This window comes from Tachypleus tridentatus, chromosome 11, assembly GCF_004210375.1.
Source record: "Tachypleus tridentatus isolate NWPU-2018 chromosome 11, ASM421037v1, whole genome shotgun sequence".
Lineage (NCBI taxonomy): Eukaryota > Metazoa > Arthropoda > Merostomata > Xiphosura > Limulidae > Tachypleus > Tachypleus tridentatus.
This window is the reverse complement of record NC_134835.1, coordinates 55,448,560-55,475,909: the sequence shown is the minus strand read 5'-3', so window position 1 is coordinate 55,475,909 and position 27,350 is coordinate 55,448,560. Positions and strand designations below refer to the sequence as shown.

Below are 27,350 nucleotides of genomic sequence, written 5' to 3'. Positions count from 1 at the left end.
TATCCAGTTTTATATTTGCGGTTTTTCAATTACATATAACAGATGCAAGTTTTCAAGTATTAAAATTACCTTTTATTAGTTGTGAACTTACATTTATATGTATTTTTGTCACAGAACCTCCTGGTACAGAATTCATATGATATTGTTAAAAATTGCTATTTGAACTTTGGGAACGTCGGTGCACTACGGAGCATGGAAAAGTGATGGTAAAATCTTAGTATTGGAATAAACAAATATAGTCCAGGGCCTGACATTGGGTTTAGTTGACCAGTTAAATTATAGTTCAAATTTAGGAATGGGTAGTTCAGATAATTTTTGTGTAGTTTTGGACCAATATTTGAAAGAAAGAATTCACGTCCAAAAATGTAAAGGATGTATTTTTCATCCATAAAAATTATATATCTATATCTATATAAGAAAACACAGAAGAAGCGTTAATTTTAACAACTGGCGAAAATAATTTTAGTAATGTTGTAATTTTGTATTTATTTGACGTAAACCAGTTTATACTTTATAAAACAACATACCGAACGGAAATAAAGTTGGGTAATGGAATACGTTATCGAAATTTGTAGGTAAATTCTAAATATATTCTATTTTAATTGTAAAGTTTATTGCACTAGACAAATTAGGCTTCATTAGGTTGTAGATACAGTTAAGTGATTTTTTTATTAAAATTAAAACACTAATCTTAACTTCATATTATAAATTTTACTCCGTTCATTTACCTTTTCAGCTTTTCTTCTTTTTATTTCAGCGTAATTTTAAGTATTTTGGTTTGATTTGGAATTTCGCACAAAGCTACAAGAGGGCGATCTGCGCTAGACGTCCCTAATTAACAGTGATCGACTAGAGAGAAGGCTTTGTTTGTTTGTTTGTTTGTTTTGAATTTCGCACAAAGCTGCTCGAGGGTTATCTGTGCTAGCCGTCCCTAATTTAGTAGTGTAAGACTAGAGGGAAGGCAGCTAGTCATCACCACCCACTGCCAACTTTTGGGCTACTCTTTTACCAACGAATAGTGGGATTGACCGTAACATTATAACGCCCTCACGGCTGAAAAGGCGAGCATGTTTGGCGCGACGGGGATGCGAACTCGCAACCGTCAGATTACGAGTGGCACGCCTTAACACGCTTGGCCATGCCGGACCTGGAGGGAAGGCAGCTAGTCATTACCGTCCACCGTCAACATTTGGGCTACTCTTTTATCAACGAGTAGTGAGATTAATCCGTCAAACTATGACACCACCATAGCTGAAAGCAGGTTTGGCGTGAAGGAAATCTGATCTTAGGATTGCGAGTCGAGCGCCCTAGCCACCTGGCCATGTGAGACCTCTATTTCTGGTTCAACATAATTTGAAACATTAAATTTAATACGTGATATTAACACAAGGCATATACTCAAGTTGAGTTCCTCTGCTTGTCACTACCATGTTTTCTTAGTCTTACATTTACATTCTTATGTTCATCAATTTTATTTAGGTTGTATTGCATCGAATTTAATTTTATATATTTATTTTGCTAGCAATGTTTGTTTCAATTTAATGTATGTAACGTATATTGTTAAATATGTATTGTGCTAGTCCCGCCTGTTTTCTAAATTTGTAAACCATTCCCGAGAGTAAAAATCAACAATATATGCTTTACGAAAACACTAACGTATTGATAGGCGAACTTAAGTTTCGAAAATCTCTCCTAATGAGTATAAAAGATAACTATAGCAAGACGCGGGAAGACAACAGAATATTGTTAGTTTGATACAAACAGTATATTATAAGTCTCGAAAGTTATAACTGTGATAAACGCTTATTAAATGGAAACATTCAGATATTTGACCATGAATGTTTAGATATTTCAAACATTATTAACCATTTAACTTCAGATAATTAAGTTCGGACGTTAGTGTTTCTATGAGGACATTAGATATCTTCCTCGATTAAAAAAAGAGCTTGTGAACTGCGTGAGCCAGCCAAGAACAGAGATAGGCAGCTTTCCCATTAAGAGAAGTGTACCTGTCTCTCAACATAGAATTAATTCACTCTTCGTAAGGCGTCGATTAAAGATTCAGTTCTAGACCAGATAGAAGACTCAGTATTGTTTGTAAGTTTGTAAAATTATTGTATATCAATCATTATTTGTAATAACCGTTATTATAAAATATCAGGATTGTTTGTAAGTTTGTAAAAATATTGTATAGAAATCATTCTTTCTAATAACCGTTGTTATTAATTGTTATTAAAGTGTATTTGTGTTAGGAAAGGAAATTGTGTGCATTAGTCTTGTTGGCAAATATAAGTTTAATATATATCTACATTCAATTAACTTCTGAATTAAAAATAAACAATTCCGGCTATTTGAAATCTTAATATCTAATATCTATGGAGTCTCGTCTGAGATAAATTATAATACGTAACGGTATTTATTACTATTATGAATTGATTTGTACCAATGAAAACATAAGAAAGTGCAATTTGTTACTCGTAATCAATCACGTGCAGATTTATAAGTAGGTTTTGTTTCTTACTGGCAACATATTACTTTCTTCCTTTGCCTCTTTTAGTTTATTAGCTCTCTCTCACATCTTCTGGTGTTTTTGGTTAATAACTAGGTTTTGTTTTTTATTGGTGGCATATTATTTTCTGCGTTCGTCTCTCTTGTTTTATTAGCTTTCTCTCATATCTCCAAATTTTCTTTTTTCTCGTTCCATTGACAAATCCATGCCAAATCGACGCTATGCTTTCCGACTTTGTGTATCAGGTTAAATCGTTTCTTAACCAAAGTAGGTCTTTCAGTTCCAATACTGGCTGAAGTTAGAAAGGCAGCTTCTAGTCACTCATTCCAGTCATTTTTAATGACTTATAGTATTGTTATTTACTGCTTCCTTAGAGACTGACCAAAAGGCTGGCTGCTTTATAACCTCTCAGAATTAGAACCAAATTTTCATACTCCTAGATTCATAACAATACGTGATCATTACTGAAATCGTCACTAACGAAGCTGGGAGTTCACACAAAAAGAAGTGTTTTTTAAAACTTCACGTATAGTGAGCTATAATTAAATTACATTGTATTGGTTGCATTAACTTTAACTATTAATTACAGATGTTTCAATAAATTTTAGATGTAAGTATAATGAGCTGTTATTGTATTTCGTAAGTTCATGAGTAACAGCTTATATTGTGTTATTTAACTATCTAGAAAATCGTATTTTACAACATGATGCATTTTTATTAAAAACTAATAGATGCAAAATTGTGTACTGCTTTTTGTTATATAGATGTGATACGAGTTAAAATATTTAAACTGCTCGAACGTCATAATGATTTACGATTGAAAACATCATTAACAGTGTTCACTAGTGATGAAGTAGTGTACTTCACATGCCAGTTTTAAAAGAGCCAAACATTTCTCTCATAGATCCTTGTCAGATTCTAATTTGTTAGAACGTACCGGGTTTTGATATAAATATTTACCATATTTATAAGATCTACGTTAACATTCAACATGTTGATATTTCACTATCCATTGCATTTTCACCAATCAGGTTTCTTCAAATAACTTTAAATTGTAGTCTATTTTCTTTTTTATGAGTCAGTGAATTCAATAATTAAAGTTTTCGTTATTAGTAAATGAGAGAAAAATAGTAATAACTTTGTTGGTGATTTGAACAGTTGTAATGTTGTAAAACGGTTAAATTTACATTGGACTTATTTTATTATTTAGACTCTTCTTCCGGTCATTTGAAACGTATTTTAAATTGAAGATTCAGCCTAATTTAATTAAAACAGTTCACTGTACTTTAGAAACCATTGAAATTAGTCTGGCAAAAATAGGTTACGGAAATAGTTGGCTTCATTGATGGATAGCCACATGTATCAGACAAGTTTTTTCACTGAAGAAAAAAATACACACAAAGGCAAAAAAAAATTTCACAGAAATTTGGAACAGACATTACTCTCTGACCTTAATCCATGTAAAACGGTTTTCATTTATTATTCGAGAAAGATTTATGTCCTTTTTACATATGGCTTACATAAATAAACTTTTTATAAGAGATAGAAAGATCTGGTTGAAATAATAATTTTCTTTGGAAAAAAAAAGATACACATACATATACGTAGCAAAGTTCACGTTTCCTCTACTCCCAAGTGTGATTAATGTCTTTTTTTTTGAATTTTATGAATGTTACTTTATTAAAAAAACATACACACACAAAACATAAATTGTTTACCCTAATTAAATGAACTAACCAATAATTTAACACCAATTCAATAAAAGTAATTAAAAATAACTTTGACATGATCGACGAAGTACCCTTATTCGCAGTTTTGAATAAGTGACTAATTATTCTATTATTAAGCACAAAACTATGGAGGAGGCTGTCTGTACTCTGCCCACCATATAAATCGAAACCAGTTTTTAGTGACGTGATCCTGCTGAATTGCCACTGAAATGCAGTCTATTGTTACTAAAAATCGTCAAGATCAAACATTTATTTATTAAGAAAATAGGAATAAATGTTATATTTAAAAATCATTTTTCAACTAAAGGTGGCTGATATCCCTTTAAAAATTAGCAGTGGCACAATGTAAATGCTGAGATTTTCTAATACGATGTAAATGAAGCAAAAACTGTTAATAGTTTTGTGGTGAAATTAAAAAAGAAAGTTGTTACATATATTCTCTAAAGTTTATGATTTATTTATTTTTTATTTGTTGGTTTATTGACGGTGTTGGCATTAATATCGTATTGATGAAACTTGTTTATTACAAATATCACATGTAAACAATACCAAGCAAGTCGAAAAAGCTTTTTTGCAAATAACAAAAAGTTAAATGAGAAAGTCCAACATATGGTAGAACAAATATAAATAACTTATTAAAATGAAAAAAATAGTCTTTAGTAGCTAGTAGGTCCTTCTCTATCATTTATAACATCTCCGAACTTGTTTTCCCTAATGCTGATGACATTTCGGATAACTTGTTGGAACAGCACGCTCTATTTTTAGATTAGGGCAACTCTGAGCTCCTGGAAAGTCGCAGGACCAGGTTGTCTGTGTCTGACAGCTCACTCCTGGCACACACTTAATCGGACATATGTTCAGTGATTTAGAAGGCTGTGTGATCCCGATAATATCAAGAGAAGCGTGATTCTGATACATGAGTTTATACAAGTAATATCTTGCTATTATGGATTGTCTCTCCACCACATAAAGTTCTTTTGTTTCTGGATGCAGATGCCATCACATACCATGATTGAGTTATCCCCAAAGGCAACAAGGTGAATAACATTACAGGTCAGATATCGTTTTCCTTCATGTTTCAAAACCCTTGCACGTCGGTCGCATGAAGATACACAGAACGTGCTCTCATATGTAAACATTACAGAAGTCATTTGCTAAGGAGTCCAGATGATACATTTTTAGGTAAATTCTAGTCGTCTATTCTGTGTCTTGAAGTTAGTAAAGGGGATTCAGCCAGTATCATGGATCTGAAACCAGCATTAAAAAGCCACTCAAGTGGTTTGCTGAAGCTTTTTCCTGTTGGTTTGGTTCTTAAGTGCTACTTTTCGAAGAATTTGGTAGTCTCCTACAGCTGTAGTCACTTTGCTGCCTTGATCTGGCCTTTTGGTGTATTTTTTTCTATGGTCTAGTGTTTGTGTTACAATTGGCAACAAAAACTGCTGGCCAAAATCATAAGAGCAATGAACATAAAGAAAAAATATGCATTTTGCGTTGTTAGACTCAACCACTTATATAAGTAGAGCTTCGAAAGATGACAATAAGAAAAGGGAAAATAAACTTTTTTAGCTATTAATAGGGAAAATGTGAACACTATGAAAGTAGCCTAAATACTAGCTGGTCACAAGTTTAAGACAATACTGAAACAAAGCGTAAATCGGTAAAAACGTAACGAAATTTAGTCATTTGTGTTCAAGCGTTAGCGTTGTCAACATATCTTACTGACATCTCCTGTGTTACATTTGGTAAAAACATGGCAAAGGCTATAAAGTTAACAGAGTTTGAACGTAACAAAATTGTCGAGCTGCAAAAGTAAGGTCACTCTCAACGTGCCACCGCTTGTGAGACTGGGCGTAATAAAACTGCTGATGCAAATTTCTTAAAAGACCCTGAGGGATACGGAACGAGAATTTCAAGTGATCGGCCCAAGAAATTTTCGCCGGCGTTGAGCAGGAGGATTTGACGAGTTGTCCGAAAAGACACCAGCCGATCGTCGAACCAGATTAAGGCCCTTACGGACGCAGAATGCAGTTGAAGAACAATAAGACGGCATCTACAAGAGAAAGGACTAATAACCGTAAACGTTATTAAAACCACGCCTCATTCCACACCACGAAACACCTCGGTTAAACTTTGCTGAGAAGCGTTAAACATGGGACGTAGAAAAGTGGAAGAAGGTTTTGTTCTCTAACGAGAAAAATTTAACCTGAATGGTTCAGATGGCTTCCAACGTTACTGACACGATAAGGATATTTAGGCGTGCGATTCGTAATTTGAGGGTCGCGGGTTCGCATCCCCGTCTCGCCAAACATGCTCGCCCTCTTAGCCGTGGGGCGTTATAATGTTACGGTCAATCCCACTATTCGTTGGTAAAAGAGTAGGCCAAAAGTTGGCGGTGGGTGGTGATGACTAGCTGCCTTCCCTCTAATCTTACACTGCTAAATTAGGGACGGCTAGCACAGATAGCCCTCGAGTAGCTTTGTGCGAAATTCAAAACAAACAAACTCTTTCCACGAAACAATAGAGCTTCAGGTTATTCAGGGGCGTCAAACAGCAGCTGGCTACATTGGCATGTTGGAGAGAGCATTCTTATTGACTGAAGGCACTTGCTTGTGTGGAAATGACTGGATCTTTCAGCAGGACAATGCTGCAATCCACAATGCCCGCAAGACAAAGGACCTTTTCATGGCGAATAACGTTATTCTTTTGGACCATCCAGCGTGTTCGCCCGAACTGAACCCTACTATAAATGTTTGTGGGTGAATGGCAAGAGAAGTCTATAGAAATGGACGTCAATTCCAAACAGTGCATGATCTACGTGAAGCCATCTTCACTACTTGGAACAACATTCCAGCCAGCCTTCTGCAAACGCTTATATCGACCATGCCAAAGCAAATATTTGCAGTTATTCGCAATGATGGACGTGCAACTCACTACTGAGACCACTTGTTAGGCATTTCCTACCTTGTTTAGGACTTATTTTTGGTATGGTCTTAAACTTTTGATCAGCTGATGTTTAGGCTAATTTCATAGTGTTCACATTTTACTTATAAAATGTTAAAAAATGTTCTTTTATTTTCCCTTTTCTTATTTTCATCTTTCGAAGCTTAACTGAAATAAATGTGATAGTTTTGCAACCTTACATTCAGTTAACTGGTTTTTAGTAGCTTCCACACTCTTTGTTAAGATAAATACCAAATCCATAATATTAGCACTATCTTAACTGTAAATGTTTCTTAATAATTCAAAAAACAAATCATTTATTTTGAATAATTTGAATTATTTCTCGTTAAGGTTTATTACATAAGAAATTAATGTTGTATACATTTGCAAGACATAGATATGATTAAGGTAATTCCCTAGGGTAAGCATACAAAAGTTGAAAAAAAAAAAGAGCAACAAACGTGTTCAAACTTAAATAGTCCTCATTATTTTTTAATACTTATGTGAAGTATATATTACAACCAAGCTTGAAGTGATGCTTTCATTCGTATTTATCATCTTCGGTTGAAGAAAGCGGTTAAAATTATATAACAAATAGATTTACCTTTCAAAAGTATTGCATCATGACTGAACAATACCAGTTCTTTAAAAGTGCATCCGAATACGAACTTTTAAGAATCTTGTTCATGTCTTTTATTATTTTAATAACTATTAAGAATAAAATAAACTTCAATCGAAATAAAAACAAAATATACAGGTGAAAATTAAACCATATTCAGTGATATGAAAGGGTGGTTAAAAAGGTGTTATATTATAACATTTATTATTCAGTTATTAATATTTATTTTCCTACAATGCAAGAACCAACAACAAATATACTTTCTATGCAACACCTCTTCTTTGTTATCGTTTTCCTTACGCAGAGTTGTATGTAGCAGTTAATTTATCAGAAAATATATGCTCAGTAATGTATTCATGAAAGTTAGCAAATAGATACAAAAATTAACGTAAGTACCTGTCTTATTTCCAGTAGATGCCTATGATCTTATGTTAATAAATCTCTGACTTTTACAGAAAAAAATCTGAAATACAAATTAAAAGCAAGAATTGAAAAACATTTGTGCTATCTATGCTAACCGTTCTTAATTTAGCAGCTTCAGATTAGAGGAAAGGCAACTAGTCATCACCTCCCACCGCCAACTATTGAACTACTTTTTTACCAGAATAGTGAAATTGACCGTTAAATTATAACGCCCCCACGACTGAAAGAGCTAGCATATTTAGTATGATGGAAATTGGAACCCGCGATCCTCAGATTACGAGTCGACCTCCCTGACCATCAGGCCATACCAGTCTCGAACGTTTGTGAGATGGCGTCTTAAAAATGTTTAAACTATATTTTTCTGAGCAATTTATTTTAACTGCAGTTTTTTTTTAAACTAAAGCTGGTATTATAAAATTACTATGTATATCACAATAGTTATTAAATACACGTTGTCTATGATAAGTTATTACTATTTGAATCTTGAAGTTTTGTTATTTTATACTATTGTTTCTATAAAGTTTTAAATTGAGTATCGATCTGATTTAAGATTTTATATGCTTTGTTTGTTTGTTTGTTTTTGGAATTTCGCACAAAGCTACTCGAGGACTATCTGTGCTAGCCGTCCCTAATTGACCGTAACATTATAACGCCATCACGGCTGAAAGGGCGAGCATATTTGGCGCGACCGGGATGCAAACCCGCGGCCCTTAGATTATGAGTCGCGATTACGAGTCGCACGCCTCAACACGCTTGGCCATGCCGGGCCCATTTTAAATGCATTAAGTGTCGTGTAATGAAATGTGGAAAAACATGTGATGGCCTCTTCATAGATAACATTTCAGTAAATAAGAAATTGGAGTTAAAAATGTTTGCAATGTCCTTCGGAATTAGACAAATTTCCTTCCAAAGAACTATTTAAGGTATTCAAAAGTAATATATATATTTTAATGACGTCGGTCTTTAAATCTATAAAAGTAATCAAATAATACAACTACAGAATATTATTCATAAAGTATTGATACAGAAATGTTCTATGCCACACAGGTTAAAAACCCGACTTTTTTTTTTTTCATAATTCATCCGAAGTATAGTTAACTTTTAAACGCAGATCGCACTGAAAATGTACTCCGACTTCCGGCGTGAACATTTCCATACTTCTGATGCAAAAAACGATATTTTAACGCGTTGGAAAAGAAGTATCTGTAACGTTTAGTAGTATAGGTAAAGCAAATACAAATTTGATTCCAGCAGGAAAAAAAAAAAAAAACAGGCTGTTTCAGCCGCACCTGAGAGGTGATAAAAAACATTTAATATCCTATGGCTGAAGGTACCCTAAGATCATAACGAATCATTGGCGATAAAAATGGAACGTTTCTTGAACCTATAAACAAGATAATTCAAGTTCTAGAACTTTAAAAGTTATACATGAGCCACAATGACAAACTTCCTTGCAAAGCACGTAACTATATTAAACTGATATAACTGATATTAAAGTGTATCACTACATTCTGTAGCTCATATTTAACAATCTACAAAGGATCAGTAACTCTTCACTGTTCTGCAGATAACATAACATTTCATTAATAATGGACAGCATTTCTGGAATGTTATCCAAAGAATTTATGGTGGCTGCAGAATAAAGTTGTAATAGTAAATTAAACACTTGGATAGTCCAGAAAAATACTAAGATAAATATTGGCATATAATAGGCTAAGCTAATGTGCTGGTATCAACAACATCTTTGTGCTGAGTAGATGCTAGTAAAGTACGACTCCATAAAAACAATGTTTCAGACCCACGTTCAGTTCAACATGCTAATTCTTGCTATAGCTCCAAGTAAAAAAAAAAAATCATACTATATCATTCGTAGGCAACACTTTTGGTTTTATATGTCACTAAGTTAAACAAATAAGTCGTAATTTGCAAACGACTAATGGACCTTGGAAAGCAGCAAGGCAGAATACAACATTAATCTTGATGCATTGCTTCAGAACTTCATGTAGCAGAAACTAAGGTGCAGAATAATAACCCTAAACCAGAATCATTCTGCTACTATTATCAGTGGCAGACGAAAAACTGTAGTTTGTGAAACCGCTATATATGCTCATTGTTTATTTTGAAATTGTAATTTATGTAATTACAGCTACATACTAAAAGATTTATCTTATTTACATGCTACATAATGTTATTTATTTTAAATAGAAAATGATGTTGTAGATGTTGCTTCTGCGCATATGAAACACATTTCTAAAAAAACAACATTTCATTGTTAATTATTGTTTTTGATTTATTTATGTTTTCAACAAGATCAAACAACAGAGTTAAAATGCAGTATTAACTAACTATATCCGCAAAAAGTCCTGTTCAATAGATTATGAACCAGGATGTTCAAGTGTTTGGGGCTTTTGACTCAGAATTTGAAGATAACGGATTCGAATCCTTGTTCCATTAAACATGCTCGGCCTTTCAGCGTTGAGGTCGTTATTATGTTACGGTCAATTTCATTATTCGTTGGTAAAAGAATAACCTAAGAGTTGGTGGTGGGTTGCAGTGACTAGTTAGCCGCCTTCCCTTTGGTCTTTAACTGCTAAATTAGGTACAGCTCTGTAAGCGATGTTTTAACTAAAAATATTACAATAGAAAATTATACTAGAAGTCTCAAGAAAATAATCAGTTTCATATGAAATTTCAAAGCAGGAGCGAGATACTATTACAGGTCCATTTTATCCAGCCCAAACAAAGAAAGAAAAAAGTGTCCATCTTGAGTGTTTATTTATAAAGTCGTGGTATTGTGTATATATATATAACAACAGCTACACAGTGGATTATTTGAGCTATATCTGCCATTAGTACTGGAGCACAGTTTTCAGTGTTATAAGCTTTCACTCCTACCTCTGAACCACAAGGGACGCAGCAGTCTATTGTTTCCCTTATTATGCTAAGAGCGATATTTGAGTTGTGAGTTAAGTTGAATACAATAAAATGTAAAAAGGTGTAATTAATCCTTTCATTGTGTGAAATATTATACTTTTCCCTTTTTAATTAATTTTATTTCTATCAGCTTCGCGACTTAAAAGATCACTCTTCAGGAAATAGTTTTACTGAGAAAGTACATGTACTTAATTTAGATTATTTATGCTAAATTGAAAAGAGGTATTCGTATGTTTCTTCAACTAAACCACACTCATGAAGCCAAAAAATCGGTAGAAGAAATCAAACTGAATCATTTACCTATTACATTCCTAATCAGTCATCTACAGTCAATATGGTTTCCATCATTTACCATTGATATAGTTAAAATACCATTTATCTTATTAGTGCTTTGGCAGAATAACAATGACTATATATTTGTGTTTAAAGAGCATAAACACAATGTAACGTATTAATTTATGAATTGATCAAACCTTTTACAGTTTATCCGATAAACATTATATACTTGTATATAATATCAAGAAGAATTTCACTGTTGTGACTTATGTGTAAATAAAAAGTGAATGAAACAATGAAAAAATGGATATTTTAATAGTTTAATATCGCAAAGTAATCTAATCTAAATTTTCATTTTCTTTCTCTAGGATACTTGCTTTTGCAACATAAATTACTGAAATTTATTTAGCTAGCCAAACATGTTCTAAAATTTGACAAATTGCCTTAAGTAGTAATTATAGAAGTTATTTGACGTATATGTAAGGAAGGAAAGAATGACCTGGAAATACTTATTACTATTAACCTGAAAGAGTAAATATTATTGATTATATACTTCAACACCAAGTTAACAAATAATTATAATTTGTAGTATCATAGACAAATATAGTATTCTAAAATAGCTTTCCACTCTCTTCATTGTTATACAAGTCAAGCGTCTGATTATCAATTATATGACATGAAGTGCCAAAAGTTGATCATTCTCCTTAGGCTATGCACGCATACACAATATACATTTTGAAGAGATATTATAACTTAAAGTGCTCCGCAGTATCATTTAATTACGGCTATTCCGCTAAAAAGACATTTGGTTGTATCATCCGTGTGGGACACCGTCTGGGAAATAGAGGACAGTCAATCAAATAAGAATGTGCCACACTTGTTACAAGTGTCACAAAATGTTATTAGCAGAATATGAAATACCATCGATACTAATAATACTCAGACATTTGGAAAAGACAGACTATTATTCAAAACACAGATAGAAGACTATTCGATAGGTTTTAGTTTACCACATCTTGCAAAATTAATCATATAATTACAGACGCAATTGGACACCATATCATGATGGTTAAAAATTAACTTCATAAGGTGGACCTACATTTCATAAGTCAAGTGAAGTGCATTTCATTTACAACAAAGCGAATAAAAACAGCTTGTTTACAACACTGCCAATAACACACACAGTGGGCTCACAACCTGTGGAAAATCTTTCTTCATATACGACTCACGTTTCGCTTTACATCCAATAACAAGTGAATGCTCATTTCAAAAACAAAAGCCACAAGACAGATCCAATCTTGTTCTCATAATATGTGGTTAGAAATAGTTCCAATAACGCAAAATAGAATAAAGACTAGTTTCTGAAAATCCATGCACTTCTGTACACCAGTATAATTGGCCTTCATTTTAGTCTAAAGAGTTGTAATGGTTGACAAATTATTTGGAGAAGGGCAGTTGACTAAATAAATTTCGCTGTACATTCTTTCAGACTTCAATACCATTGAAAATGCAAGGAAACTTTTGTGACACGTTTCGTATCCCATCAAATGATTCCAGACTGTTAGTATACCTTTAATTGAAACAGTGTTTTTAAGAGGATTGACTGTGGATATTTCAGGCACTCTGGGTTAAAGAATTAGAATCGAACCAGTATGTAGTAATTGTTTGTGAACTATCTTTTATATTAAAGTAAAATATTATGAACTATAGAGATATAAACCAACTTCTAACAAATATACAAATATAGGCTCGATTCATGTTAATTTGCATTTCAGGTTAGATCAATATTGTGTTATAACAGTATGATTTATCGTGTTATAAATAAAATATTGTATAATACAACCATTCTTTATTTGCTTTGTACAGTGTTTCCCAACAGTAAATACCAATAGCAGCTTTCAAATGTAATGTGCCAATTAAATCTTTCAACACAGGTATTTTACTCGGATGGGCATGTGACAAATGACAAAACGGTTTAAAGTATGTTGACTTTGAACTATTAGGAAACCAAGTTGTCAAAAATAAACTTCTCGCTGAAACAATGTGGATGGAGTGGGTTTAGGGAAAGACGAGGTGAAATTACAACCCTAATATTGTATGCATTTTTCACCAATTAATATAAAGCTATTGAAAGTGTAAAATTTATTTAATTATTTTTTTATTTCATTGCTAGTTCAAACGAAGATTGAACATACACCTTTTTATTCAGATTTTAAAGAACAGCATGCTAGGTGGTTAGGGCGCTCGACTCGTAATCTGAGGGTCGCGGATTCGAATCCCTCTTACACTAAACATGTTCACTCTTTTAGCCTTGGGAGCATTATAAATGACGGTCAATCCCACTATTCATTAGTAAAAGAGTAGCTCAAGAGCTGGCGGTGGGTGGTGACGACTAGCTACCTTCCCTGTAGTCTTACATTGCTAAATTAGGAACGGCTAGTGCAGATAATCTTCGTGTAGCTTTGCGCGAAATTCGAAAACAAACAAACAAATATATATTTAAAAATCGTCTATGATTAAAGGTTGTTTTATCTATATGGGTATATAAAACGGACCCTCAAAATTGAGTAAAATGGTTCAAATCTAACCCAAGAAATGAACTTTTAACATAAATACTAAATGAAGAAACTGAATTACATAACTTAAATCATTATTTCAATGTTTTCGGCTTGTGACATGCTATGACAATGATGGTAAATATCCTGAGTACTACTTTGGTAGAGCGACATACCTTGCAGTTGAAGCCTATAGCCGATATATACATCATGGGCGTGAAGTAAGAGGAGGGAGAACGTCTTACCATAATCCGTTCACTGCACAGCAGTCCCACGTTGTAAAATATTAGTCAAACTGAACTGTGGTTTTACGGCATATTTTTGTCTGTAATTCGTCATTATCTTGAATAAGCAAAGTAGAATAACCTGAAATATCTGCTTTGTAATCATAATAAAATTACGATTGCTTAGCTTTGATCAAAGTTAACCAAGAAGCAAGTAGCATTTTTATAATTCTCTATTGTACTCACCAATCAGTGCGTTTATGTACATGATCATGTCAACAATAGTTTTATATATTTACTGTAGGTAATAATAAATCACTCACTGTCTAAAAGATTTTTCATACAATACCAGAACATCGTAAATTGAACAGTTACTTTAGATAGACAAAAGACAGATATGGAATTTTATTTTATATTTTTTCTGAAAATATAGTTAAGAAAAATATAGAAAACAAACATCCCCGTTAAATTTACTTTTGTCACAAATTTTAGTTCTACTTGTATCTACACTTGTTATATGTATTCATAATTTCTACTTATTATGAAATGTTTGCTTTCTTAGGCGGAACGCACGAGTCTGAAAATGAAATAGTTTATTCCAAGAAGCTACTAATTTATAATTAAGTTAATTAATTTAGTATGAACCAAACATTTATATTTTGAAAATATTACCTGCATGATATAAGCAGAACTGAATTTACGTTTTACGAAAAATAAATATGATTAAATTTTATTTTAGAAACGGAACTTTTTAATATTTGTCTCGAATAAAATTGATTATGTGATAAAACACATATCTCAAGTTGGGTTGCCCGCAAATTTTCTGTTCATTGTAGTAAATCGCTAATACACCGTTTTTTCTTTCTATTATAATTCAATTATACGTGCTCGTTAAACTGGTCCAGTGAATGAATATTCGTACTTTTAAATGTTAGTTTGTAACTGAAAGCTGTGGTGAGTGTGGGAGCAAGGCCATTAGTAGAGCCTCTGAAGTGCTCTTAGTTGGAAGTGATCATTCATGATAAACCTTTCTTAAAGCATTTAAGAATTAAGGTCTATTATCTCCCTGAAAAAGGCTTAAGAAACGTTATCGATACATTCTATATTTGAAGAAAGAATAAGTATATAATCTTGATATTTGCTGCCTAATGGAATTAAAAATACTTTTTTAATGAGGTACTACTTAATAGTTTCTATTATTTTTAATAGTTTAGTAACATTTTAAACCTAAAACAGTTCTTACTGCTTTAGACGTTTCGACGTATGTGAAAGCCATTTTTTCCTTATTATGAGTAGATGCCACTTTCCATGATATTTATCTAAAGACAGTTGGAAGTTTAATACTACAGATACCAAATACTAGATCTCATGTGAAGACTTTTAAGTAAATAATTCTGTCATAAATAATACATTTGTTTTTGTTCCTCATAACACTAACTTTAGTGAAATAATAAGTAGTTAAATTTACTCATTTTCATGACTTTAACCGAATCTGCACAAGATTTTGAATGACCAGTAATTAGATGTAAACGATTTCATTCTGAGATATTTCATTATGTAATGGGTCTTGGTATTAAGTGAAATTACCACATTTAAGCGAGAACTGTTTGATATATAATATGTTATTATAGTTGCATGTTATTTTCATAAGCCTTAGATTTTCTGTTACATTCCATTAAAAAGAAAAGAAACCCAAACTTAAATACGTTTTGGAAATTTGGGCTAAGAATCGAACTATATTATACTGCTGATATAACTTTGTTTTTAAGTATGTTTTTTGCTTATAAGTGTATTTTCCATAGTTTATTAAGACTATTCTCACCAGAAAATTTTCAAACGTACAATCACAGAGACAGGTTTTAATGAGCGTCTTCTTTGTTACATGGAATCAGTTGGTCCCGACGAGCCTCAGTTACATTTTGTACTTATTTTTTAATCAGTTGACAAACACTGGAAAGCTATATCTATATTTTAATAATATTCCTTTTAGATGATCGAAGATATTTTTACACTGATATTGAATTTTAAAAAGTAAGCATGAATGATATATATATTGCAACGGGGATCATTATTTTGTTGGAGTAACAAATTGGGCAACTGATTAGTGACTAAAGAATTACGTCATGGACTCTATAATGCATTTCTTTGAAGTTTTATTACTATTTATGAACATTTAACTGTGCTAATTCCTTATACATTTTAAATGAATCATACACTCATTATACGAATTGTAGTCCTCACTATAACCATCTTTCCGTTTCACAATACTTCATAACTGGCACACAACAATAACTGTGGAATTTCTTAACCGCTTACTAGCATAATCATATATCCTATCAATATTTAATAAAGTACGACAATTTCTCAAATTTACAGTTTAGTTGAGCATTATTTCAATTAAAATAAATAGAATATTTTAAAACAATGTGTAATTTATTTCACATTATCCAAAGTACCAATTTCATACAGTTAAGAATATGTTTCAAATATTGGTTTATTTACGTTTAGTCACAATCAATATAATAGAAATTTATGAAAATGGTATGTTTTGGATTTGTGTCACAATCCATTAAATTCATAAGTAGTTACTTAACCACGACATATTTGGTTTTACAATGTGTCTTTATTTAAACTTCTGAAAAATGAGCAGTTCAATATATTCCAATAAACAGTGCGTTGCATTCTCTTATTAGACGAACTAAAAATCAATTCTATATGATAAGTATGTATTCGATTTTATTTTTTCTGCAGACGATATAAAACATCTTAACTAGTAGATCATAAATTACTCTTAAATTTTGTGTGGATCATAATTTATTATTTTGTATAATGTATTTAGATGCTTTAAAGACATTGGAGATTTTTAGTGGCTCAGCGACAAACTTGATGACAAATAATAACTGAATTCCGGCTTTCCGCTCGTCGTGGTTGACACAGGACGGTAACTCATTGTGCTTAACAAGAAATAAATTAAAGAGAATATTACGAAAACTAATATTTAGATTATATCATTGACTATCACATTAAAAATGCGTTTGGGTAATAATTTGTAATGTTTATGGTCTCTATAACACAAACATACAAAACCAAAAACGTTTACATAAATATTAACATAATAATGAATAAATTTATTACAGTACTGTAATTTATTTTCCTTCCAGAAAAAAGTTGCACAAAAAATCCATCAGATTTAGAAAAAAAACAAACGATAACGATTCATATATTTACATGAGTGTGTTAATCTTAAAGGAAATCCATATAGGGTTACCTGGTTCACCGAGGGGAATTGAATCCCTGATTTTTGCGTTTTAAATCAGAAGACACGAAAATTTTAAACCTGCTTTTTCTTTTTTTCTCACCTAAAATAATACTATTCAAAAGCGTGGTTACAATCAAGATTATTGCGTACAAGCTGAGGTACCCATCCTTTGCACAGGTTATGAACTTAAAAAAAAATTGTAAGGTGTATGCTATAGTACATTTTACAACAATCCTAACTTTCACACAAGTTATTTAGAACATTATAAATTATTACATTATTCATTATTTCTTCATCAATCGTTTTGTACAAGCTTTAAGAACTCTGCGGTATATACTTAAAATATAGTGAACACTGTATGACGGCCATAGTGACTTTAAAACAAGAGGTAGTGGCCAAAGTAGTGACGTTATGGGAATTTTATATTACCTGCTTTTAACACCCAGATCTTAATGTCCTTGCACATTGTTTCACGTTATTAATTAATTGACGGTCATTGGCTGCAAAAGTGTCTTATGGGATGAAGTTGTAAGGTTACAGGTCAAAGAATTAAGTTGATATGACTCAAGAAACGGATTTTCGTATCGACGTTGTGGTGGCTGTTATCGTATTTGTATTACTGCAATAGAGGCGGTCACGTTTTTTCAATTGCATTCCATCATAGAGAGTGCTATTGCGCTCTTTGAGATATATAAGACGTTTATGTACCCTCCCCACACTGTGTGTGCATCTTGTGTTATAGAAAATTTAGTATATACGTGTATGTGTGTGTTTTCTTAGAGCAAAGCCATATCGAGCTTTATACTATATCCGCCGAGAGGAATTGAGTCCCTAATTTTAGCATTCTAAGCCCCAAGACTCACCGCTGTGCAGTTGGGGAATCATAAAATTAATATTTCTTTGTTTGTTTGTTTAGTGTAAGAACATGACGCTGTATATTTAATGTAGCTAGCATTATTTTACATCAAAGATAATGAACGCTCACTAACATTAATAATAGGAATGGAGGAGTTGTGACATCCATTAACGTGTCCCTTGTTCCAGACGGTCATCTTATAAAATTTAGTTTAGATTGGCTTGGCGACCTATGAATAGTTAGATAATGGACAAACAGATTGACATTTTAGTCTTTACATGGATAGATACATAATTTCATATTTGTAAAAACGCTATATTTTGTTTGTTATTTTTGATAATGATTAAAATTTAGCAAATCCATTAATTTTCACTTAAATAATTCTTTACTGTATTACAACAGTAATATAACAAGCTATTTTATATTTGAAAAAAAAGACAATCTTTGATTCTTGTCACAGTTAATACAATATTTCTGAAGCATCGTGGTTATAATAATTCACTCTTACATGATTTAAACATATTTGGAGCTTAAGCTAGAAAAGCTCTAAGACATGATTTTTTTAGGGATAAAAAGACATCGTTACAGCTTGCCCATACACAATATGTATAATATTTTGCTAGTGCCATCTTTCGTCCTAGTTGGTAATATTTTTTGCAGTTTGAATTATGTAAAATGAACTACAAGTTGAGTTTTTTTTCTTCTCATGGAACTGTTAGGTATGTGAGAGTAAAATATATAAGTACAACATAATGTGTTTTTGTTATTGACGATTCACATAACGAATAGATGATATAGTTTATTCCTTTAATCTTTGCTAGAGATATAATTCTTAATTTTCTTCATAAAAAGTGGTAGTTATAATGATGCAGTGTACAAATATTTCTGTATAAATACAAATTGATACAAATATTAAGCTGCGTAAAAACAGTTACATAGAAATACAAAACGTATTAACTTTTATAACCAAATAAAATGAATTACGCGCAATAAAATTGTCAGACTAGAACTTTTAAATTAAGAATTTTAATAGTTTATTCTTTCTTTCGTACTCTCACATACTACAGAACGAAATTTTGCATCTTCGCATAGTTGAATTCCCAACTTTGTAATATACGATAAATTTACTTGAGGACTAGTTCTAGAATACATTTGCACAGCTGCGGAAATGCAAAACATGTTCATTATCTCAGCAGCTAATTCTAAAGTAAGAACAATAAGAAAGCTACAGATAGACATGAAAAAAATATTATGTTATTGATTGTTTCGTAATGATAAACCTGGAAAAAGTTTAATAAGAAGGGTTCATTAGCGATATTCATTAAAGAGAAATGATTTAATTAACAATGATAAGATTATTTTGTTGTCATTGTTTTAGAAGCATAAGTAACGTTGATGAACTTTTACGATAAAAAATGTTAAACACCTAGATATTCCCTTTCACTTGTTTCCATAAAGTGTGACTGCGCTTAGTTACAATGGTCAAAAAGGTTTTGAATATAAAGTGTAATTAACTAAGTAGCCATAAATAATGTACTTAAAATATATGGTGTTTGGTCAAACTATCTCACACCAGAATTAATCTGCGATCAAAGCAAGCTACTATGTGCTTAATGTGAAACAAAAAATCAAACTGACAATCCATGTAGCTAAGTAAATATATTTTTCCTACGGTTCTTCTTATAGATATTAGAATGTATTATTTCATCAGTTACTTACTCTCCCTATTAAAAATACATAGGTGTTTCCAAAGTAAACCTACATTTTACGGTTTAATGATGCTGAGTCAGTTTGTTTGTTAATGTTGATATGATAAACAACTAAAATAAAGGTCGTTTCTATGATCACAGAGACGTCGAACTCACAGGTACTGGGTTGTTTCAATAAGTTTATAATGCTTGTTCAACATAACACTCCATGCAACACTTTTTGTTGACGATCATCCATCAATGATGTATGAATAACTATTGGTTTCCATAAGTTTCAAAATCACCGAGTCAGATGTAGAAAGTACAATGCTGATGATTAAAGAATAATCTTGATTATTCCTCACTATTCAGTATAGAAGCAACAAACTTAGTCAGCTTCATTAAGTTTTGAATTGTAGGTTTGCTTTTTGATGTGAAAGGGAACAACTTTCCTCTGATTAAAACGAAAAAAAAATCTTTGAAAATTGAATAGCAAATAATAAAAATGCTTTATGATTGGAGGAAAACCTAAGATAAAGGAGATGCATAATAAACTATTCTATCATACCTTTTAAGGATAAAAACAGAAAACAATTTCAAATTCTCTCTGTAGTCGAGCGAAGATCCATGTTTACGATTTCGTTTAGTAAGAATCGCGAAGAGTTATAAACAGTGTCGTATTGTATACATTGCTCATAAGATAACCAGTCATTAACTAAATTAAAAAAATTCTTGTAAACGATCCCAGCATATTAACTATTGAGAGAACTACAGTTCTGCATACATTTTATAGGTAATGGAGTCTTACTTGTTCAAAGAGAGTTACCGATGTACACATGCTCTGAACTGTCTATATAGCACCACGGGAACACTTTATGTATCCTGTATTTCGATCAATCTATGTTAAGACCGCCCATCGTACAGAGGGCGTATATTTTAGATAAAAGACGCAGATATTATATTAAAATAAGGAAGCTATTTTAATTATAGTTTGTTTTTCTATATAAAAAAATGGAGTTTTAAGTGTTTTGTTTATTTTCCTGTAATTTAAAATATTCGTATTTTCCAGGGATGTGTTGGCGAATTGCAATGTAGAAAGGGCATCTATATATAACTGCTTTTTATCTGGGTTGTTTATTACAGCATTTAAGTAAGAATCAAAAAAAAAATTAATTGATGTATATTAATAAGATGTAGAACATTTTTACCAAGGTATAGTATAACAAATACTTTATTTTACTGGTATAAAGACCCTATAAATAAGCAAATTTAATAAATTTCAATAATAAAATCCTATTATAAAGACGAATGCTCAACATAGTTAATTTAATATCTAACTATTATAGCAAAAATATAATAGTTAACGTACACTTACATTGTATATCTGGAGTTTTGCTAATATGTATATCTTAATAGAAATCTATCTTGTTAATTGTGCTGTTGGTAATCATTTATTTAAATTTTATACAAATTTATCATTATACGTTGTATCTACACGAAAACTGAAACTATTAGGAATATACCAGTTTCCTTTATTTCAGTTTATTTTAACTTATGACTCCTGGTAGAGTATTAATATCGAAATAGTAATTTAAATGAACGTACAATTTCTCAGAGAGGTTCAATAACCCGCCGTAACATAGTTTACGATTAATGGATATATATGCTATTTCTAGCTATAATATGCTCTGTTGAGCCACTTGACCAAGAAAGTGACCTATAATTATCATATTTTCTCTATTGCGTGGACACAGCTATTAAAAAGGTGATAATTTTGAGAAACTTTCTTTGTTTCTTACACTAGTACTGAAATGACCATCTAGTTAATGTTGAGCAACTTGAAATGAGATACGCAGACTTTTGAACACATTATTTACTTATACTGCTTTAGTGTGACAGCAATTATTAGGCAAAAGTAAAACTGAAGAACTCAGATTTGAGCAAATTTTGTCTTTTTTCATAGTGAAATCAAAATATACCATTTAAAAGATATTAAACAGATCATCAGATAAGAATTGCCATTTTAAAAATAGAAATATGAATACAAATAAGTGTAGGAGCATTATGGTTTTCATCACTCTTTGTTCGGTTTGTTTGTTTTGAATTTCGCGCATAGCTACACGAGGACTATCTGCACTAGCCGTCCTAATTTAACAGTATAGCACTAGAGGGAAGGCAACTAGTTATCACCATCCACAGCTAACTCTTGGACTACTCTTTTACCATCGAATAGTTGGATTGAAAGTCACATTATAACACCCAATGGCTGAAATGGAGAGCACGTTTGGTGTGACGGGGACTCGAGCCTGCGACTATCGAATTACGAGTCGAGTGCCTTAACCATCTGGCCATGCCGGGCCCTTCATCACTTTTTAAAACATATTATGGTGCAAAGGCTTAACCACAATCACACTTGAGATTTGAAATATTTTCTTATTGCAATAACTACTAGAAAAATGCAGGCAAACTTTTGCAGATAAGTACAGCAATCATTTTTTTATGTTGCAAAATTGTATCAAGTGATTTAAATAACTGCTTGATTTATGGCAAAGCTATAATGGCTGTCTCTTGCCGTTCCGATGTTCTTGAGTTACCGATCACAGGTAAATGCAACCAGCAAACAGCTTATACTGCCAACTCTTTACCTACGAATAATAAAATTGACTTGACATGACAATATCCACAAGGATCGGTGATAATATTTAGCGTTGGGGTTAAAACACGTTACGCGCAGATTGTGAGTCTAGTGTCGTAACAGTCAGGTCATCCAGGCCTATAAGAACACTAAAAAAGAAAATCAGTTAATCCATTATCACAAACTAATCTTCTTAACTTTTCGTTCGAACAATTCGTGCTAGTTAGCTTCATTCGTACACACGCTTTTTAATGCACTAAATCCATCTCCATCTATACCAGAAAGTTTATACAACAGGAAACAATGAAAGTGATTATAGTAATCAAGCTTTTTTTTTGTGATTTTCCATTTGTTTCATAACCATAATTGAAAGTTTCCTTGTATTCTTTCTTATACTAATGGAGCAATAAGCAAGCAAAAAATGAAAACTGTCTGAGCAGTTCGTTCTGAAATAATCACAGTTATGTTTATTAAAGTTTTTTACAGTATTATTAGTTACTGTTTATTAATTTGCTTGCAAAGGGCATCCAGTATATATAATACTTTATTTAATGTACTATTTTCAACAAAGTGTTTTTGTGCTAAAATACACGTTTTCACTTCTGAAGATAAATATTAAAAACAATTACGTAAATATGCATCCGCGTACAGGGTATATATATATATATATATAGATGTGTGTGTGTGTGTGAGTAATTACATATTGTTTTAAGAAATTGATATCTTTTATTTAACATTGTATTTTGCATAATAAAGTTTATTTGTTTGTAATTAATCACAAAGCTATACAATGAGCTAACTATGCACAGTTCACCACGGATATCGGAACCTGGTTTCTAGCATTGTAAGTCTTCAACCATACTGCTATGCCATTGGAGGGCTTATTTTAAAGATTAGAATACTAATTACTTGTAGGATAGATATTGTTTTCATGCCTTTATCTAGAAATATAATAAAATATTTTAAAGAACTAAGCTACTTTGTAAATTAGTTTTGTAAAACCTTGTTTTTAACACTTTTTCTCATATTTCATTGATGATGTTACGTAGCTTTTTAATGAAACATAATATTGTTTACATTAAACTATATCGTGCTCTAGTTAATTGCATTTTTGTATAGCATTCAATCAGTCTGTTTTCTAAATGGAATATTATTTCGTTACGAAATTTTCCTCAACGTTCTCACGAGCAAAATATTATCATTAACTGTCTTAGGGGGTTATTAAATACTTAGGGGATGTTTCTAGGTTTTTTTAGCAGTTTTTTTTTTTCTTTCCAGGAAAATGCGATGAAATGTGTATAGAAAAAGTAAGATTGAAACAATCTCACACTTAATATGAGAGGAAAAATCAAACGTATATAACGTAACTCTTATTAGCTTAAACACAAATCTGGCTCTTAATTGAAAAGTCATTAGCTCTAATTGATTTTCCTGCATGTAATGTATAATTAATCAAAATTAAATAATAATATAAATAAAGTATTCATTTATTACAAAACTAAACATTCTAGAAGCAGGCCCGGCATGGCCAGTGGGTTAAAGCCGTTCGAGTCGTAATCTGAGGGTCGCGGTTTCGAATCCCTATTGCATCACACATACTCGCCATTTGAGCCGTGGTTGGTTATAATTTAACGGTCAATCCTACTATTTTTTTTGTAAAAGAGTAGCCCAAGAGGTGGTAGTGGGTGGTGATGACTAGCTGCCTTCCCTTTAGTTTTACACTGCCAAATTAGGGACGGCTAGCTTTGAGCGAAATTCAAAAAACAAACAAAGAAAGAATTCGTTGAGTATGTGAAAAGGTCAAAGAACAATTTTCGTAATATTATAATATAGTTTTGAATTTCAGTAATGTTTACTCTATTAATAAACAAAAGGACTTCCTCTAAGATATTTAAGAAGATAGATAAAATAAATAGGACTGGTTTTAAAACATATATATAAGATCTAACCACACATTTTGTCGCATATTTGGAAATAATTTTTTTTTGACCGATTTAATGCTTATGACATTAAGGCTGATACAAAGATTTTATAAGTGATTGAATATGATACACATTTATTATGTTTCCTTATCGTTCATTAAGTTTGATTGACTAGTCTTGGTATCACGGAAATTTTATTACTTGAACTATATACATTGTTTTAAATCGACTGGTTTGTCATTCAAAGAAGCTATAAAAACTATTTAACATCACTCTAGCAATACGTAATTAATTACGGGAATAAAACAGTTACGATGTTTTGTGCCGAGTAAACAACAATTTTATAATGCAACCTGTACAATTTTCGTAAAAAGTAGTATTGATTTTTATGTTAGTTTTTCTAGAACTGATTAATTTATGATTTTAACATATATCACCCTAAACTAACGATAAAATTTCGAGCTAAATTTAAAATCTATGCTTAATGCTACTGAGAAACTGTAGAGCATGATTTTATCAATTGATCTTTTATCTTTCGTCCAGAATATTGTTGAAGAAATTTGTATTTGTAGCTATTTGATTAAAACTAAAAGCAGCATCTTTAAAAAGTTAGATACAAATTCAAACATATATAAAGTAATGAGAAAATTCAATTCTTTTTTGAAAGATACCATATATAATGTCCGTCACATTTAATCAATGAAACTACAGAGAAGCAAGACAAAAAGATTATTTCTATCCGTGCTGAGTGAAAACATTTCAGCTTTGATATTATGTGATTTAGAAACTCTTATCTATTCCCTAACGTTTTCATCATTCCTTTCTCCTTTCCATCTTTAGGCCGAAATTCATTCAGATGTATAATATGTAAAAATAGATTTTCTTGTCAAACTTGCATTGAGTGGGACAAATGGTTAAATGTAACCATGTGTGTGATATTGAAAGCCATTGGTGATTTATTATTTCTAGTGAATAATGTCGTTGTAAACCACTTTCAAAATCAATAATTTCCTTAAAACTAAACTTTAACCATATATCAATTTTAATAAAATAATATCCATAAAACTATTTTATTGACAAATTCATACTGATAAAATAATAATAAGGTCAGAACCATCAAGGAGTCATATGAACGTTACAGTTCTACATATCTCATTTTTTAGTATCTGAAAATAACTTTATCCATATTTGCTTTAATTCCATTTTCACTATAGACTTTAAATAGTGCTGAAATTAAATACAACAGCTTTGCTTAAAGAAGAAACAAAAGTTATGTAATTGATATAAAGCAATTATTTGTAGTACACACAATATAATTTGTATACAAGATTTAAATAACATAATTTATTTTGATGAAACACTATATCCCTCTCGTGGCTCAAAAGTAAGCTTGAGGAAAAATAACAACACACGCTGGTTTCGATAACTGTGGCGGGCAGAGTATAGATAGACCATTGTGTAGCTCAATGTATATTCGGTGAACGAAACTATCACTAACCAAATTCATATATGCTGCTACATATTTCACAACGTCTTCATGAATATTTGAAAGGAGTCCTAAAGACAAAAGATAGACATACAGTTGACAACTGCTTATAAAAAATCGTCAAGTTGCTGCTACTGAAGCTCCAAAACGGTCTCGTGTTGCTTTATTGAATTTTATATCTTTTAAACTGAAGTGTTTTTTATAGTTTTCTTTACAACAAGACTTCTCTCTCAACTTCTTCTTGGATCGATCGTACTCAAGCACTGTGTTCTAAGGATTTGATTAGGGGCTTTATCGACTATACCACATGATGTTGCTTTGGAGACATACTAATGATTCGTTGCTTTAACTTCACAGCTGAATCTCTTTCCATTTGACTACATTTTTCTCCCTTCAAAGAGCTGTAGCACCCAGAACATTACTTAAACATACAAAACTTTGATACAAGAATTGAGCATTTGATTTCAAAAAAGAAAGAAACATGGACGCCATTCCGTTGGACGTTGAAAGCACAGTGATCAATCAAACCTCGTAATGAGTCTCTTGTATAGATATATCACAAGCTTCTTTACGAAACAAGATGGCAGCAAACAGTGAAATCGTATTTAAAAACATAGATTGAATGAAACTCTTATATGATATTTGAATCAAGAGAAAATAATACTTCGCGAATAATTTTATGTTTATGTATTTTTATAAAGGCTCGGCATGGCGAGGTGGTTAAGGCGTTCGACTTGTAATCCCAAGGTCGAGGGTTAGAATCCCCGTCACATCAAACATGCTTGCACTTTCAGCCGTGGGAGCGTTATAAAGTGACGATCAATCTCACTATTCGTTGGTAAAAAAGTAGCCCAAGAGTTGGCAGGGGGTTGTAATGATTAGCTGTCTTTCCTCTAGTCTTACACTGCTAAATTAGGAACGTCTAGCGCAGATAGCCCCCGAGTAGCTTTGGGCGAAATTCAAACAATTTTTATATAAAAAAACAGATATAATTCTTTGCTATTATAGGAATATTTCATACTTTCCAAGCCCATGTGTAAGTTTATATTTATTCTCCAAACTTATAAATAAACACTTTATATTCAAATGTTGCCCATTTCAAAAGCATTATTACAACAATAAACTAGAATGGTCTAAATTATATTTAACTATTTATATATACATTAATTCTAGTAATTTTTTAACGACATATATATATATCTTTTAACTTTCCACGAATATGATTACTTGTTCGAAAGTTCATAGCAAAATATCATTTGTACAATTTATCTTCAAAACATCAACGCTTATGACG

At 31.8% G+C, this 27,350-nt stretch overlaps 1 protein-coding gene across 1 annotated transcript in view; it reads right to left on the bottom strand.

The window, feature by feature from the left end:
- Nucleotides 1-20,835, bottom strand: part of LOC143232190 (protein turtle homolog B-like) — a 195,227-nt gene extending 174,392 nt beyond the window's left edge. The window contains exon 1 of the mRNA XM_076467322.1: nucleotides 20,582-20,835. The gene's annotated coding sequence lies outside the window, so the exon portion shown is untranslated. The remainder of the gene's footprint in view (nucleotides 1-20,581) is intronic.
- Nucleotides 20,836-27,350: the final 6,515 nt, after the last annotated feature.